This window comes from Bubalus kerabau, chromosome 5 (assembly GCF_029407905.1).
Source record: "Bubalus kerabau isolate K-KA32 ecotype Philippines breed swamp buffalo chromosome 5, PCC_UOA_SB_1v2, whole genome shotgun sequence".
Taxonomy (NCBI): Eukaryota; Metazoa; Chordata; class Mammalia; order Artiodactyla; family Bovidae; genus Bubalus; species Bubalus kerabau.
The window spans coordinates 42,208,096-42,225,901 of NC_073628.1; the positions used below are offsets into that span (position 1 = coordinate 42,208,096).

A 17,806-nucleotide genomic window follows, 5' to 3' on the forward strand; every position below is an offset into this window, starting at 1 on the left:
AGCAATGTAGGAAAGTGCCCGTTTCTTCACAGTTTTGTTAACAAAACATGTTGTCATATTTTTTCAATGTTTTCCAGTCATAGGGGAAAAACTATTATTTCGGTGTAAATTACCATTTCTTATCCCTTTTTCATGACTTTCCTGTTCATACCTTTTCTCCATTTTTACTGGGTTTTACAGTCATTTGTTCCTTATTTTTTGAGAGTCCTTTACGTATGAAAAACATAGCCCTTTGTCTATGGTACAGGTTGTGACTATTTTATCCCAGTGTGTCAGATGGCTTTTAACTTTGTTTATTGTTAGTTGTCATAATTTATTTTTATGTAGTCAAATTTATACACCTTCTTTTTATTGTTGATAGAATTTGAGTTAAAGTAGAAAGACTTTCCTAATATAAAATGAAAAAGAAATTTGTGTATATTTTAATTTTGTACTTATATGACTTCACATTTTATGTTTAGATACAAAATCCATTAGAAATTAATGATTTTGTATGGTGTGAAATACAGATCTAATTTTGTCTTTTTCACAAGGCAGTGATCCATAGTGAAGGGCCTGTGATCCATGAAGTGTAAGTACCGCCATGCTAAAGTGCTCTTGGGGCATAATGTTGCTTACCACCCTAAAGAAAAACACTCTACAACTGAACAGAATAGGAAGATACAATAGTTGTGTAACTTGAGAGAGCCTTCAAGAAGAAGAGGAAGTTCACATGTTTTTTAAGTACTGCTAGATGTCAAGTAGTACATATTTTTTCATATATTATTTATTTTAAATTTCACAACAATCTTACGAAGAAATTGAAGCTAGGAGTGTTTCCACTGAAGCTTCAAACTGAAGTTTCATAACTATATGATTCCAAGGGTCATAAAGCTAGAAGAATGGAACCAAGATTCACACCAGGTCTGTGTGATAAATCCATGCCCGTTCCATCAGCCCATGTTTCATTGGTGTACAACTCTTATTCCCATAAAATATCTCAATTGGTCTAAGAAGCAGCAACTACTCCTCTTCCATTGCTCTTTCTGCTTACCTGAAATTCTTACCTCCACTGACCTGATGAAAAAATTAGAAGAAAAGCTATATAAAGAAGACCACAAAGATTTGTTACCCTGTAGAGCAAGGACTGTTTCCCTACATGGTGTCTTCTCAACAACAAAAGTTATTTGATCACACATGATACACTATTGTGTATCATTTCACATGATATGATACACATTGTGTATCAATTCCAGATAAAATTCCAGATAAAAATACCAGATTTGGTTTTTATGATTAGACAGATAAGAATTCATGAGGCTGCAGTAAGATATCAAAAACAGTAAGTTATATCACAGACAGAGCAAATAGGGGTGAGGCATCCATTCCTTAAGAGGCTAGAGGCAGAGAGTGAATGAACAAGGCAGACAGTGGGGCAGGAATTACAGGAAAAGACAATGAAGCCAAGAGGACAGAGCCCAGGAAATATGGCAGCTCTGATCAAAGGGCAGAGAAGTAGGCAAGTAATCACAGAGGTGCCATGGAAGAAAATTATTTTCAATAAAATACAATCACACATAAAAAGGGATGTCAAACCACCATTGCTCATCTCAGATTTAAAAAAATTTCAAATCAAAGAAACAACATAAATATGCATGTACATGATTTACTCATTCTTATTCTATTTTGCCACTATTGGTTTTTTCCCATTGGTGGCATGGTATAGTAAGAAGCATTCTGAACTTATTATCAGGAACCTATACCAAGGCATTTGACTATTCAACATGCCTAAAAGTGAAGTTATTGTCTCTTTCCTCTCCTCCAAGACTTTCCCATAGCAGCAACCTACTCCTTCAGTACTTCCCTTCTCTTGGAGACATGATTTCCATTCTTGAGTAACACAACTATCTCTAAGCGTCTCTCCAACCTTCCCTTCATCTCTATCTCCATTAATACATCTTAATTCAGGTTCTCATTATTTTTCCTTTGAATTATTTTAATGCTTCCATGCTGCTGACAGCATTCGTCTAACATGCAAATCTGATCCATTTATTTCCTTGTTTAAAATCCTTCAGTCAGTCACCATCCCTTTCAAGATAAAATTCCAACTTCTGAACATGACATACAATGTCCTTCATTGTCCAGTTTCTACTTGGCAATTCAGCCTCATCTGTGACCACAAAGACACATACTCCAAAGGAGCTATACCAAACTATTCACACTTCATTGGACACAGCAGATTGTCCTTTATCCATGTCCCTTTACTTTAAAAGTCATGCTAACTTCAACCACTCTTTCTGCTTGTCCTTTAAGATCCACCTTAATACCTGTGCTTAGCTGCATCTAATCTCATCAAATTATAACTAATTCAATATGTATTTGTGAATAAAAGAGTGACTGAAAAAAATCTAAAGTGAGGTCCTGATTCTGTCACTTACTAATCCCAGCTCACTCCCTGGTGGCTCGGACAGTAAAGCATCTGCCCGCAATGCAGGAGACCTGGGTTCGATCCCTCAGTCAGGAAGATCCCCCAGAGAAGGAAATGGCAACCCACTCCAGTACTCTTGCCTAGAAAATTCCATGGATGGAGGAGCCTGGTGGGCTACAGGAGTCCATGGGCTTGCAAAGAGTCAGACATGACTGAGAGACTTCACTTTCTTTCTTTCTTAACCTAGCAGAGTCTACATTTTCTCAGTTGGAAATAATTGCAGAAGTTACATCCCAGGGCAAAAATCACTGCACGCATTTGTGACTCAGTAAAACACTCCATGAGACAAGACTACTTCCCTGGGTGACTGCTTTCAGAAATCCTTGGAAACAATTCCTTGAGAGCCCTTTTAACCAATACTCAGTCCCCACTTCAGCCAGTTCAACTCTGTCATTATGTGTATTTCTTTTCATTCATACTGATTGCTACTGCCTCAAGATTGTTACCAATTTCTATACAACCTGAATATGGGAAGAAATTCTAGACAGCAATTGCAACTATCTTCAAATAACAATGTAAATAAACTCACTATAACTCTCTTCAATACAGTGTGCTAATTTTTTTTTCCTCTGGGAAGGCAATCAGGTCCTTCTATAACAAGAAAACTTATGGCCCTGATGGCTGCTCTGATGATGCATTTTTGTGAAAAAGTCTAGTTTTTATTCTGCTCAAGCCTCTCGCTGATATCTTGGATCATTCTCTCCAGTATAAGACCTGCTTTCTTAAAAGTTTATTACAACCATCATTCCTTCTTTTCTCAAATATCAACTGCCATACATTGAGTTATCTAGAAGAAAAACCTTAGAGGAGGGATATTATTGTTGTTCAGTAGCTAAGTCATCTCCAACTCTTTTGAGACCCCGTGGACTACAGTCCACCAGGCTCTTTTGACCATGGAATTTCCCAGGTAAGAATACTGGAGTGGGTTGCCATTTCCTTCTCCAAGGGATCTTCCTGACTGAGGGATCAAACCTGTGTCTTCTGCATTGCAGTCAGACTCTTTACCACTGAGCCACCTGGGAAGACCAAGAGGAAGATTAGTGTCATGCAATTTATTAAGTTCTTTGAGGAATAACCAGTAGCAGATCAGAGAAAAAAGATCAGGGATGGACAGGCAGTGTGAAAGAACATGTTGGATTATCCCCTACCAGAAAAACAAGGGATGAGAGGAGGGCTTCAAGGTGAGCTGTTCAGATGGCCCAAGGGTAATGGTTCTGAGAAGGTTGCAAGTGTGAGATATAAGTTCACTGAACCTGCATCAGATGCATGATGGGCACAAAAATCAAAATAATAGAGGAATTCCCAGATGACCTGTGTGGAGCAACAAGTCATCTACTTTTAGACCTCCAACATCTTGTATCCAGTAGACACTCAACAAAAATTAGCCAATAAAGGTCAAACTATAATCAATCAAGTCTCAACTAACAAAAGAATAGAACCCCTTAACTAAGTTTTTAACTTCCCAAAAATATAACTAGATAACACAATCAGACAGCATTTCAAATTTAAATGGCACTTGCAATATGTATGAGTACAACAATGTCCATAATACAGAATGTCTTCTCTGATGTCTTCCTCTAAATAATTCTAAAAGGTTAAATGTGCCTCATAATATATTTTCATTTATTTCTACATAAATTAAGATGATATATGAGATTCCTAAGAGAGCTTTGGTCTTAGAAATATAAAACAAATTCTAAAATTGGTTAAAGCAAAGAAAAAAAAAAAACAGAAATTTAAGTGAGGTTAGAAACATGATTTGCACTTTATCAAGATAAAGCTGGCTACTGCACATAGGGTTTAAATAATCACAATTCTATTCTAGAATGTACTTTCAATTTCTATTCATAGTTCTCATATACTTAACAGTAAACTGGAGATCTATCTTCTTTATTGCCAAATTTGAAAAAAAATAGATTAAAAAACAGTAAAATACTCTGACTCTTTCAGCTCATAAATAAATTTAGTTTTAAAATTCTTGCATTCATTTGCAACCTGTATGCCCAAAAATTCAAATTAAAGGGACTTTTAATTAAAATGACACCCCAAGGAAAGGCAGTATCAAGCCATTCACCAGAACTCTACTGATGTGTAAGTAAAAGCTAAAAAAACAAAACAAACAAAAAAAAACTCTGCTCTCATGCTGCTGCTGCTGTTGCTGCTAAGTCGCTTCAGTCATGTCCAACTCTGTGCGACCCCATAGATGGCAGCCCACCAGGCTCCCCCGTCCCTGGGATTCTCCAGGCAAGAACACTGGAGTGAGTTGCCATCTCCTCCTCCAATGCATGAAAGTGAAAAGTGAAAGGGAAGTCGCTCAGTCGTGTCCAACTCTTAGTGACCCCATGGACTGCAGCCCTCCAGGCTCCTCCGTCCATGGGATTTTCCAGGCAAGAGTACTGGAGTGGAGTGCCATTGCCTTCCCCAGGTTATTAAGGCTATAAGCAGTACATTAAATTTTAGATATATTTAAAAATTGAACTCTACCCCCTTTTATGGACAGAGATGGTACCCTTACCCATGCACTGTCGATTTCCAGGGCTTGTCACAGACCTGGCACATAGTGGCATCTCACTGCATAGTTCTTTAATCAATGCTATAAAAATCAAATATCTGTTGAGTTACATTATACACAGGACTATATTAGTCTTCTAATATAGAAGACTGCATATTTATTAAAGAGACAAGAGGTACAGTACACACACACACACACAAAGGAAACAGTATCAAGCTTACAAGTATATATACTCAAGTGCTATTAGTATAATTCATATCTTAAAAGTCTAAGAAGGGACCTCCCTGGAGGTCCGGTGGTTAAGAATCTATCTGTCAATGCAGGGGACATGGGTTCAGTCCCTGGTTTAGGAACTAAGATCCCACATGCCAGGAGGCAACCAAGTCTATGTTCCACACAAGAGAAGCCCACACACCACGACTAGCAAAGCCTGTACACTGCTGAGCAGCCGCTATGCCATAACAGAAGCCAGCACCTCGTGACTAGAGAAAGTCCACACACTGCAATGAAGAGTTAGTGTAATCAAAATAAGTCTAAGGAAAAACGGAAGAGTATACATGCTAGAACTGTTCAGAAAGGCTTTATAGAAAGGGACTTGAAGACTTGTAGGGGAAGGAGACGGTGGGATGAATCAATAGAGCAGCCACAGGGAGTAAAGTCAAGTCACTCAGTTGTGTCCGACTCTTTGAGACCCCATGGACTGTAGCCCACCAGGTTCCTTCATCCATGGAATTTTCTAGGCAAGAGTACTGGAGTGGCTTGCCATTTCCTCCTCCAGGGGATCTTCCCGACCGAGGGATCGACCCGGGTCTCCCATATTGCAGGCAGACGCTTTACCGCCTGAGCCACCTGAAACATATATATGACCATATGTAAAATAGATAGCCAGAGGGAATTTGCAGTATGATGCAGGGAGCTCAAGCCTGGTGCTATATGACAACCTCAAGGGGTGAGATGGGGTGGGAGGTGTGTGTGTGTGTGTGTGCTGTGTGTGTGTTGTGTGTGGGGGTGTGTATGTGTATGTGTGTTAGTCACTCAGTTGTGTCCAAGTCTTTGCTACCCCATGGAATCAAGCCCCAGAGATGCGGTTGAGAGGGAGGGGACATATGAATGTCCTATGTCTCATTCATGTTGATATATGGCAGAAACCAATATAATATTGTAAATCAATTATCCTCCAATTAAAAATAAATATTTTTTTAAAAAGAAAAAGAAAGGAACTTGAAGGGTGAACCAGATTTGGAATGAGAAAGAGATTTGAGAATTCCATGGAAATGCTTGATTATAACATACCAACTGAGAAGAGTATCCATGCGATCTACCCTCCTCACTGCTACAAGAGTGATGTTTCTAAAGTACAAATATCCACCCTTTTGGACTCCCCTATCATTTTCCATCCTCAGGACTCCTATATTTGCCCTAATGCACCAAGATCATTTGCACTGAACCCTTCACCTTCCTCAAGCAGTACATGCCATCTGGAGAGTCTGTTCTCTCACCAAGTCTTAGCACTAAGACCACCTAGAGACTACATTGCAAGAATCAAGCCAAATATGCCTCATTAGTGAGACCTTTGCTTACCTTCCTATAGGAGATTTGACCCTGTCCCCAAGTGGCCCCTTAGTATTCTGTCATTCTCCTATTATAGCACCTATACTATGTCAGAACATTAAACTGTTTAGATCTGTATCTCTCATTAGATCACAAGCATCACAAGGACTCATTTTTGAATCTTTAACAAGGGCATATATAAGTGTTTATACAAGTGCTACTTATACAAGTGCTTATAGATGTCTGGTTAAAAAAAAAAAGAGGTAACTGAAAGGAAAGAGTGACAGTGAGAAACGAGACTAGCCGAAGAAAAGCATTTATATTAGAGAGAGAGAACAAACAGGGGCATGTATTATGGAAAGTTCTGAATTTCAGACTCAGAAGTTTAGACTATTTGGGCATTCTGAACCAAGAGTATAGAAAGATGAAGGGAGAGAAAAATAAGAGGGTAGCAGTGCACTGTGGAAACTCCAGAGAAAAAAGACACCAAAGGATGAGAGAGGAGGCTGATGCAGTTGAGTTTTAAAAGCTTACAAGAAAAGACTCCCTTCCCCATTACAGACCACTGGACTGTTGCCGGGGTCCAGCCCCGGCTGATCCAGGGTATTCGAAGTGGGGACGGCGTCGGCAACCTATTTATTTATAAATATTTATCAAAGATATAAAGAGTAATAGAATGAGGATAGCTCAGTAGGAAAATTCGGTGGAGAAAAGAGGCTGAGTAGCTTGGTTTACGCGGGAGACCAATAAAACTTCAAGACAAGAAGTTTGCACCACTTATGTAGGCCGCAGGCGTCCTTCCGTTCTCCCAAAGGAGAGGAGACACTGAGGCCTCCCTGGTCGGGTCTTAGAAGCCCAGGCATAATTAGCAAGCATGGTGGGTTCCATGCTCCAGATGGAGACTCAGCCAGAATTTGAGAGAGAGAGCGACATGGGGAGACCAAGTTTCAGTGAACAAGGCCTGCACTTTATTTTCCAAAGTAGTTTTTATATCTTAAGTTATGCATAGAGGATAATGGGGGAAGGGGTGGAGTCATGCAAGGACAGCAGTTCCTGGTTCTAATCAAAGCCAGGCTTTCAAACTTATCATATGCAAAAGTTCAGGTGATTGACATCATCTTCTGGCCAGGAGGCCTGTTAACATTTTAAGAAACTTATTTTTCTCTAAAGGTTATTATTCCAAAGTCAGGCACCAGCCTCCAAAAAAGCATTGGACAAAGCTGCATTTTACATTTCTATATACCCATTATATCAATCAATACACTGCCAAGGACACAGTAGGTAAGGAGTATGGAGACTTAGCAGCAAACATTGGCCCAACAAGTGAAAAACCCTTCACCAATACAATTTCTAATCAATCTTTTAACTACTCAAAGGAATCTGTGTTTAGGCAGTTTAGAACATCTCCTGCCTCTCACAGTTGGGAGGCTCTGAACAATCACATGTGGCCGGAAAAACCTATTCAGGCAGGCTAGAGGATTTCCAAAGGAGTTTTTAGGTTGAAACACTGTCACACCCAGGAATTATTAACTGGAGCTGTAAGCTAACTCTTTTTTCAGAGGGAGGTAGTGGGGGACAGCCCCTGTAAAGTCAGAGGTGTAGGTGAAAGCACAAAAAAGAAAGTAGGCAGACTCAGGTTTGGGGGGTAGATGCTTGAGAATTTCCAGGGGGACTCCTGAGGCTCGATCCCGCCTTTGCGTATACCGAGCCTCCTTCCTCATGACCTTTGTCATGGGCGGAGTTCCTCACGCTGGCTCCCGGCAGTGATAGAATTCCAGTTGAGCTATTCCAGATCCTGAAAGATGATGCTGTGGAAAGTGCTGCACTCAGTATGCAATATGCCGGCTCCCGGCAGACTGTGGTCAAAGGAACTGTACCACTTGTGAACTGAACTCCAGTTTAAAGAATCAATGGCATTTCTGTGAGAAAATAAGACATGCATTTATTTTCACTTCCTTCTGAAATAAGAAGTTGGCAATGAGCTTTTCAAAATGCATAAATTTACAGAGATAAAGAGAATAGGAAATGAGACAACAGACACGAAATTGCAGATGCAAGAAAGCAATAGGATAAACAGTAACTGATCTAGAACACTTAATGAAGGAATGGAAAAAAAGCAAACAACCAAATTCATCTCGCAGAATCATCAGAAGTATCAGGAATTACCAGCATTGAGTACTTCTTAAAGTAAAGGGCTAAAACAGAAGAATCTTTCTGAAAACCTATCTGAGAAGCATTTAGAACCTTAGATCCCTTTCCCAATGCTATGTACCAGACAGCTGTCCCTCCCCACTAGCAGAAAATCAGAATTTATTCTCTGCATGGAAAAACAGGTTTTGGGGATGAAAAGACATAGATAAAGGTGAGAGTGAGATACCATAAAGTAAAACATAGAAAATAAATGAACATTTGCACACCTCGGGCTCAACTACCAGAACACCAGAAAGGCTTGTACCTTTCAGGAAAAGTACTGGAAAGTCCTTCTCTGCAGAATGTGATCAGCCCCCCCAAAAAAGATCAGAAGATGCTGACACTGGAGTTTCCCCAATTAAACAACTCCACCACAACACCTACTGTGAAGCCCATGATTAGCAAGTTATATTCAAGGGTTCTCTCCAGGTTTTAATGCCCTGGTTTAAATACAAGCAGACAATCAAAGATCACCAAACATCTGATGAATGTGTCTGTAAGACAGACCATAAAAACATGAGCACAAAAATGTGGATGTAGCAGAGATCAAATAGGAAAAAGGAAACTTCAAAAAATAATCATTGGGAGCCTCTGCAAGATGAGAACATATTGCATTAATAAAACAAGAAGATTTTATAAATTTGGTTCAAAGAACAAAAATTATCTAAAACATGATGACATAAATCAAAGGCTGAGTAGAAAGACTGTAAGATGAAGTGAGAAAACCACTCATACAATAGAACAAAAAGAGATGGAATCCAGAAAGAAAACCTAAGAAAATCAGATGACCCATCCTGCAGGTCCAATATCTGAAAAACAGAATTTCTGGAAAGATCAGAAAAGATAAAGGAAAGAAGATCATTAATAAAATAATTTAAGGCACCTTTCTAAACTTGAAGGGCATGTGTTTCCAAACTTAAAGAGCTTGCTCAAGTATCCAGCCAATGCATAAATACACGTACAAAAAAAAAAAATTATAAAATTCTAAAGTAGTAGTGACAAGAAAATATCTTACAAGCTTCCCAGAGGAAGAATGAAGGACTTGGGAGAGGGATAGATTACATACAAAAGATCAGGAATTATTAATATAAGAACACAGAACAACATCTCACAGAACACAGACATCTCTATAGCAACATTTGAAGCTAGAAAACAGTAGAAAATGCCTTCAAATTTCTGAGAAAAAATATTTCAAACTTACAATTCTATACCCAGCCACACAAATAAGTATGAAGTAATTTAAAGACATGAAAAATATGACAAAATGTACCTCATATGAATCTTTTTTTAATTTTATTTTTAAACTTTACATAATTGTATTAGTTTTGCCAAATATCAAAATGAATCCGCCACAGGTATACATGTGTTCCCCATCCTGAACCCTCCTCCCTCCTCCCTCCCCATTCCATCCCTCTGGGTCGTCCCAGTGCACCAGCCCCAAGCATCCAGCATCGTGCATCGAACCTGGACTGGCAACTCGTTTCATACATGATATTTTACATGTTTCAATGCCATTCTCCCAAATCTTCCCACCCTCTCCCTCTCTCACAGAGTCCATAAGACTGTTCTATACATCAGTGTCTCTTTTGCTATCTCGTACACAGGGTTATTGTTACCATCTTTCTAAATTCCATATATATGCGTTAGTATACTGTATTGGTGATATGAATCTTTTATATAGAAGTTACTGTATGTTCCTCCAAGTATAAGAATAAATCAAAAAGAGGGAAGAGACAGGACACAGGAAATAAGAGCTCCAACTCAAAGGAGAGGTAAAAAGGAATCCCTAGGATGATGGAAAAGAAAGAGTCCAGGAAAAATTGTAAAACAGGGATAAAGAGCAATGAATCTGCAATGGAAGATCCTTCAGATCAGAAAGCTACTAAGATGTCATCAAGTAGATAAAATACAATAGAACACCTGATGAGAATGTACCGGTATTGTTAGAGAGTTTGGATTTAAATTAGTGATTGGTACATAAAAAAGCCAGCAAACAAACAAACAAACAAAAAAAGTGAACTATTAACTGAAAGGAAAACAAAAAAATCAATGGGAACATTCAGTTCAGTTCAGTCACTCAGTCACGTCGGAATCTTTGCAACAGCATGGACAGCAACACGCCAGGATTCCTTCTCCAACACCAACTCCCGAAGCTTGCTCAAACTCATGTCCATCGAGTCGGTGAACCATCAAACCAGCTCATCCTCTGTTGTCCCCTTCTCCTACTGCCTTCAATATTTCCCAGTATCAGGGTCTTTTCCAATGAGTCACTTCTTTGTATCAGGTGGCCAAAGTATTGGAGCTTCAGTTTCAGCATCAGTCCTTCCAATGAATATTCATTGACTGGTTCTCTCAAGAGTCTTCTCCAACACCACAGTTCAAAAGCATCAATTCTTCAGTGCTCAGCTTTCTTTATGGTCCAACTCTCATATCCATACATGACTACTGGAAAAACCATAGACCATTGACCAGACAGATCTTTGTCAGCAAAGTAACATCTCTGCTTTTTAATATACTGTCTAGGTTGGTCATAGCTTTTCTTCCAAGGAGCAAGCATCTTTTAATTTCATGGCTGTAGTCACCATCTGCAGTGATTTGGGAGCCCCAAAAAATAGTCTGTCACTGTTTCCACTGTTTCCCCTTCTATTTGCCATGAAGTGATGGGACCAGATGACATGATCTTTGTTTTTTGAATGTTGAGTTTTAAGCAAACTTTTTCACTCTCGTCTTTCACTTTCATCAAGAGGCTTTTTAGTTCTTCACTTTCTGCCATAAGGGTGGTGTCATTTGCATATCTGAGGTTATTGATATTTCTCCTGGCAATCTTGATTCCAGCTTGTGCTTCATCCAGCCCAGCATTTCTCATGATGTATTCTGCATATAAGTTAAATAAAGCTGGGTGACAACAGATGCTCCTTTCCCAATTTGGAACCAGTCTGTTGTTCCATGTTCAGTTCTAACTGTTGCTTCTTGACCTGCATACAGATTTCTCAGGAGGCAGGTAAGGTGGTCTGGTATTCCCATCTCTTTTAAGAATTTTCCACAGTTTTTTTGTGATCCACACAATCAAAGGCTTTGGTGTAGTCAATAAAGCAGAAATAGAGGTCTTTCTGGAACTCTCTTGCTTTTTCAATGATCTAACAGATGTTGGAAATTTGATGGGAACATTCAAAGTAATTAAATTATACTACATAGCTTAGCTGTATATGAGGCTTACATAGACACACACACACACACACACACACACACAAATATTGATTTGACCTAACTTACAATGTACCCTTATTCAGAAGAAAAGTTCCTACTGTTTAGCCACTATGTCATGTCCATCTCTTTTGCAACCCCATGGACTGTAGCCCACCAGTCTCCTCTGTCCATGGGATTTCCAGGGCATGAATAGTGGATTGGGTTACCATTTCCTTCTGCAGGGGATCTTTCCCATCCACTTATTGAACCCAAGTCCCCTGTATCTCTTGCAACTGGCAGGCAGATTCTTTTCCATTGAGCCACCAGGGAGGCCCCTCTGAATCCTTATTCTTCTTCTGAATCCTTGTTGAGAAGAAGAGGATAGAAACAAAAAATGAGTACATGTGTATTTGGGGAAGAAATTCCTATGAAGGAGGGTAATATCTCCATCTTCTAGAGTAGAAAATTAATAGACAATCCTTTTAAAAAGACAAAGAAGATATGAAGTAGATCTAAAAGTGTGTTACTCTGTGATAAATAGATAAGAAAAATTCAAAATATTAGCCATCACAGTTAAAACTGGTAACTTCTGGTGAGCAAGAGATGACAGAAAGAAAGGTCAAAAGACCACTATAGACATGAACTTGTAGAATGATCTGAATCATTAAACAATGCATATTATAACTCAGATTTTTTTTTTAATCCCACCCTCTCCCTCTCCTAGAGAGTCCAAAAGACTGTTCTATACATCAGTGTCTCTTTTGCTGTCTCGTATACAGGGTAATTGTTACCATCTTTCTAAATTCCATATATATGCATTAGTATACTGTATTGGTGTTTTTCTTTCTGGCTTACTTCATTCTGTATAATAGGCTCCAGTTTCATCTACCTCATTAGAACTGATTCAAATGTATTCTTTTTAATGGCTGAGTAATACTCCATTGTGTATATGTACCACTGCTTTCTTATCCATTCATCTGCTGATGGACATCTAGGTTGCTTCCATGTCCTGGCTATTATAAACAGTGCTGTGATGAACATTGGGGTGCATGTGTCTCTTTCCCTTCTGGTTTCCTCAGTGTGTATGCCCAGCAGTGGGATTGCTGGGTCATAAGGCAGTTCTATTTCCAGTTTTTTAAGGAATCTCCACACTGTTCTCCATAGTGGCTGTACTAGTTTGCATTCCCACCAACAGTGTAAGAGGGTTCCCTTTTCTCCACACCCTCTCCAGCATTTATTGCTTGTAGACTTTTGGATCGCAGCCATTCTGACTGGCGTGAAATGGTACCTCATAGTGGTTTTGATTTGCATTTCTCTGATAATGAGTGATGCTGAGCATCTTTTCATGTGTTTGTTAGCCATCTATATATCTTCTTTGAAGAAATGTCTATTTAGTTTTTTGGCCCATTTTCTGATTGGGTCATTTATTTTTTCTGGAATTGAGCTGTAGGGGTTGCTTGTATATTTTTGAGATTAGTTTGTCAGTTGCTTCATTTGCTATTATTTTCTCCCATTCTGAAGGCTGTGTTTTCACCTTGCTTAGAGTTTCCTTTGTTGTGCAGAAGCTTTTAAGTTTAATTAGGTCCCATTTGTTTATTTTTGCTTTTATTTCCAATATTCTGGGAGGTGGGTCATAGAGGATCCTGCTGTGATGTATGTCGGAGAGTGTTTTGCCTATGTTCTCCTCTAGGAGTTCATAGTTTCTGGTCTTACGTTTAGATCTATAATCCATTTTGAGTTTATTTTTGTGTATGGTGTTAGAAAGTGTTCGAGTTTCATTCTTTTACAAGTGGTTGACCAGTTTTCCCAGCACCGCTTGTTAAAGAGATTGTCTTTAATCCATTGTATATTCTTGCCTCCTTTGTCAAAGATAAGGTGTCCATATGCATGGATTTATCTCTGGGCTTTCTATTTTGTTCCATTGATCTATATTTCTGTCTTTGTGCCAGTACCATACTGTCTTGATGACTGGCTTTGTAGTAGAGCCTGAAGTCAGGCAGGTTGATTCCTCCAGTTCCATTCTTCTTTCTCAAGATCGCTTTGGCTATTCGAAGTTTTTTGTATTTCCATACAAATTGTGAAATTATTTGTTCTAGCTCTGTGAAGAATACCGTTGGTAGCTTGATAGGGATTGCATTGAATCTATAGATTGCTTTGGGTAGTATACTCATTTTCACTATATTGATTCTTCCAATCCATGAACATGGTATATTTCTCCATCTGTTAGTGTCCTCTTTGATTTCTTTCACCAGTGTTCTGTAGTTTTCCATATATAAGTCTTTAGTTTCTTTAGGTAGATATATTCCTAAGTATTTTATTCTTTTCATTGCAATGGTGAATGGAATTGTTTCCTTAATTTCTCTTTCTGTTTTCTCATTATTAGTGTATAGGAATGCAAGGGATTTCTGTGTGTTGATTTTATATCCTGCAACTTTACTATATTCATTGATTAGTTCTAGTAATTTTCTGGTGGAGTCTTTAGGGTTTTCTATGTAGAGGATCATGTCATCTGCAAACAGTGAGAGTTTTACTTCTTCTTTTCTGATCTGGATTCCTTTTATTTCTTTTTCTGCTCTGATTGTTGTGGCCAAAACTTCCAAAACTATGTTGAATAGTAGTGGTGAAAGTGGGCACCCTTGTCTTGTTCCTGACTTTAGGGGAAATGCTTTCAATTTTTCACCATTGAGGATAACGTTTGCTGTGGGTTTGTCATACATAGCTTTTATTATCTTGAGGTATGTCCCTTCTATTCCTGCTTTCTGGAGAGTTTTGATCATAAATGGATGTTGAATTTTGTCAAAGGCTTTCTCTGCATCTATTGAGATAATCATATGGCTTTTATTTTTCAATTTGTTAATGTGGTGTATTACATTGATTGATTTGCAGATATTGAAGAATCCTTGCATCCCTGGGATAAAGCCCACTTGGTCATGGTGTATGATCCTTTTAATGTGTTGTTGGATTCTGATTGCTAGAATTTTGTTAAGGATTTTTGCATCTATGTTCATCAGTGATATTGGCCTGTAGTTTTCTTTTTTTGTGGCATCTTTGTCAGGTTTTGGTATTAGGGTGATGGTGGTCTCATAGAATGAGTTTGGAAGTTTACCTTCCTCTGCAATTTTCTGGAAGAGTTTGAGTAGGATAGGTGTTAGCTCTTCTCTAAATTTTTGGTAGAATTCAGCTGTGAAGCCGTCTGGACCTGGGCTTTTGTTTGCTGGAAGATTTCTGATTACAGTTTCAATTTCCGTGCTTGTGATGGGTCTGTTAAGATTTTCTATTTCTTCCTGGTCCAGTTTTGGAAAGTTGTACTTTTCTAAGAATTTTTCCATTTCCTCCATGTTGTCCATTTTATTGGCATATAATTGTTGATAGTAGTCTCTTATGATCCTTTGTATTTCTGTGTTGTCTGTTGTGATCTCTCCATTTTCATTTCTAATTTTATTGATTTGGTTTTTCTCCCTTTGTTTCTTGATGAGTCTGGCTAATGGTTTGTCAGTTTTATTTATTCTCTCAAAGAACCAGCTTTTGGCTTTGTTGATTTTTGCTATGGTCTCTTTTGTTTCTTTTGCATTTATTTCTGCCCTAATTTTTAAGATTTCTTTCCTTCTACTCACCCTGGGGTTCTTCATTTCTTCCTTTTCTAGTTGCTTTAGGTGTAGAGTTAGATTATTTATTTGACTTTTTTCTTGTTTCTTGAGGTATGCCTGTATTGCTATGAACTTTCCCCTTAGCACTGCTTTTATAGTGTCCCACAGGTTTTGGGTTGTTGTGTTTTCATTTTCATTCGTTTCTGTGCAAATTTTGATTTCTTTTTTGATTTCTTTTGTGATTTGTTGTTTATTCAGCAGCGTGTTGTTCAGCCTCCATATGTTGGAATTTTTAATAGTTTTTCTCCTGTAATTGAGATCTAATCTTACTGCATTGTGGTCAGAAAAGATGCTTAGAATGATTTCAATTTTTCTGAATTTACCAAGGCTAGATTTATGGCCCAGGATGTGATCTATCCTGGAGAAGGTTCCGTGTGCGCTTGAGAAAAAGGTGAAATTCATTGTTTTGGGGTGAAATGTCCTATAGATATCAATTAGGTCTAACTGGTCTATTGTATCGTTTAAAGTTTGTGTTTCCTTGTTAATTTTCTGTTTAGTTGATCTATCCATTGGTGTGAGCAGAGTATTAAAGTCTCCCACTATTATTGTGTTATTGTTAATTTCTCCTTTCATACTTGTTAGCATTTGTCTTACATATTGCGGTGCTCCTATGTTGGGTGCATATATATTTATAATTGTTATATCTTCTTCTTGGATTGATCCTTTGATCATTATGTAGTGACCTTCTTTGTCTCTTTTCACAGTCTTTGTTTTAAAGTCTATTTTATCTGATATGAGTATTACTACTCCTGCTTTCTTTTGGTCCCTATTTGCATGGAAAATCTTTTCCAGCCCTTCACTTTCAGTCTGTATGTGTCCCCTGTTTTGAGGTGGGTCTCTTGTAGACAACTCAGATTTTAAAAATAAAAACTTAATTAAAAATGACTGACAGAAACAATTATGTACCTAAATCTATAACTGATAACAGAACATTGCTTGTGCACTGTCACTTGTAAAAACTAAACCATGACAGAGTCACTACTTCACTTGGAGAAGTAAGAGGACTGTTAGGTGCTCTCCTGTTATTCATTTTTTCTCTAGCCTCCTCTCTTCTGTCCTCCCACCACTATATATCCAAAAAACCAAAGGGAAAAAAGAAAAGTTACTTTTGTTGTTCAATCGCTAAGTGACTCTTTGCAACCCTGTGGACTGTAGCACACCAGGCTTCCCCATCCTTCACTAATTCTAAGAGTTTGCTCAAATTCATGTCCATTGAGTCGGTAATGCTATCTAACCATCTCATCTTCTGTTGCCCTTTTCTTCATTTGCCTTCAGTCTTGCCCAGCAGGAGGGTCTTTTCCAAAGAGTCAGCTCTTCACATCAGGTGGCCAAAGTATTAGAGCTTCAGCATTAGTCCTTCCAATGAATATTTGGGGTTAATTTCCTTTACAATTGACTGGATTAATCTCCTTGCAATCCAAGGGACTCTCAAGGGTCTTCTCTAGCACCACAATTCATACATTAATTTTTCAGTACTCAGCCGACTTTAATGTTCAAACTCTTATATATCTGTACATGACTACAGGAAAAACCATAGCTTTGATTATACAAAACTCTGTCATCCAAGTCATGTCTTTGCTTTTTAATATGCTGTGTTTGTCATAGCTTTCTTCCCAAGAAGCAGGCATTTTAATTTCGTGGCTGCAGTCATTATCCACAGTGATTTTGGGGCCCAAGAAAATAAAATTTGTCACTGCTTCCACTTTTTCCTGTTCTACTTGCCCTGAAGTAATGGGACTAGATGCTATGAACTTAGTTTTTGAATGCTGAGTTTTAAGCCAGCCTTTCACTCTGGTTTGATCTATGGTTCCTCTTCCTTTTCTAAATCCAGCTTGTATATCTGGAATTTCTTGGTTCACGTACTGTTGGAGCCTAGTTTGAAAGATTTTGAGCGTAACCTTGCTAGCATGTGAAATGAGCACAATTGTGCAATAGGTTGAACATTCTTTGGCACTGTCCTTCTTCGGGATTGGAATGAAAACTGACCTTTTCCAGTCCTGTGGTCTCTGTTGAGTTTCCCAAACTTGCTGGCATATTGAGTGTAGCACTTTAACAGCATCATCTTTTAAGATTTGAAATAGCTCATCTGAAATTGCATCATTTCCACTAGCTTTGTTCATAGTGATGCTTCCTAAAGACCAGCTTGATTTCACATTCGAGGATGTCTGGCTCTAGATGAGTGATCACACCATCATGGTTATCCCAGTCATTAAGATCTTTTTTGTATAGCTTTTCTGTGTATTCTTGCCACCT

General features: G+C 38.4%; 1 protein-coding gene across 12 annotated transcripts in view; it reads right to left on the bottom strand.

Annotated features, from left to right (window-relative positions):
* The window catches only part of LOC129652658 (disks large 1 tumor suppressor protein-like), a 690,295-nt gene that overhangs the window by 401,620 nt on the left and 270,869 nt on the right, over positions 1 to 17,806 (bottom strand). The window contains exon 3 of one of the 12 annotated variants that reach the window (XR_008714659.1): positions 12,061 to 12,269. The exons of the other annotated variants lie outside the window; for them this stretch is intronic. The gene's annotated coding sequence lies outside the window, so the exon portion shown is untranslated. Of the gene's footprint in view, positions 1 to 12,060; positions 12,270 to 17,806 lie in introns of those variants that run through there. 12 annotated transcript variants of the gene reach the window in all.